The sequence below is a fragment of the Anneissia japonica genome, unplaced genomic scaffold, assembly GCF_011630105.1.
Source record: "Anneissia japonica isolate Jap-2015-1 unplaced genomic scaffold, ASM1163010v1 scaffold288031_len342695_cov171, whole genome shotgun sequence".
Taxonomy (NCBI): domain Eukaryota; kingdom Metazoa; phylum Echinodermata; class Crinoidea; order Comatulida; family Comatulidae; genus Anneissia; species Anneissia japonica.
The window spans coordinates 99920-100944 of record NW_022725829.1 but is presented as its reverse complement, the minus strand read 5'-3'; positions in this window follow the sequence as shown (position 1 = coordinate 100944).

Here is a 1025-nt window from a genome sequence, read left to right as displayed (position 1 = left end):
GATGATGAATCCCATTATCAAGTTTGTAGAAAATACGAAGCTCATAATTTTGATAAGTGAGGGAAAGTTATTTTTTTCTACAGAAATCATTTCATGATAACATTTATTTCGAGGGTAAATAATAATCATTTTTATTTCTTCTAGTTGATAACTTAAGAAATTCAGTCATCGCTGTTGACAATATGATACCGGCTATGCTCGTATGAAATATAGGCCTACTTTCACTTAGGTCAATATGTAAGAATTAACTGGGATTACATTTAAGTAAATAAACCAATTATGAAGTTTAAAATCAAGAAAAGTGTTCCATGATCTTTCATCGTTTTCGTACCCGAAATCCAGGCCGTGACGTTTTACATATCATAAGTAGTCCCTAACAATTGGCCTCTTTACGTTCCACATTAAAATCAGGCTTAAAATAAAAGGCAACTATGCCTATTAAATATTTTCAACAGAAAAATTCAATTAAAAAAAAACGTAGGCCCTATTCGGATTTCCATTTCCAAGACACACATGAACGGTTAAAAAATTCAAGATTTACTTTATTGTTAAATAAAAATAAAAATAGAAAAATACACATGAGATGTGTATTCTTGTGCTTTGTACAATAAAACCTTTTACATCACAGCAACATAAATATAAACATTCAACATTCATTCATAGGCCTACAACTATTACTTAGGCCTATAAAACTTTTCATCGTATTTATGAATAATTTATGAATAGTACATGAGGTTATAGAAGCTATACTGTTGATTTCCATAAATGTTTTATTTTCATCATGCATTGGCAACTTTTAATCGGCAAATTAATTCCGGCTGTTTCGAATCAGAAAATCCTGTGTCACCGTTTTTAATTTACTTAGTTCGTAACCCGGCGTACACTATACCAAAGTGCAGGTGGTCAAATGGAATGGTTGAATAATAGAATTATGTCAACTCATTGAAAAAACCACTTGAGTGGCATAATTCCTAATGCCCATCAAAGGAGCCCCGGAGGATCCCTCCTACCTATTACTCTACTAC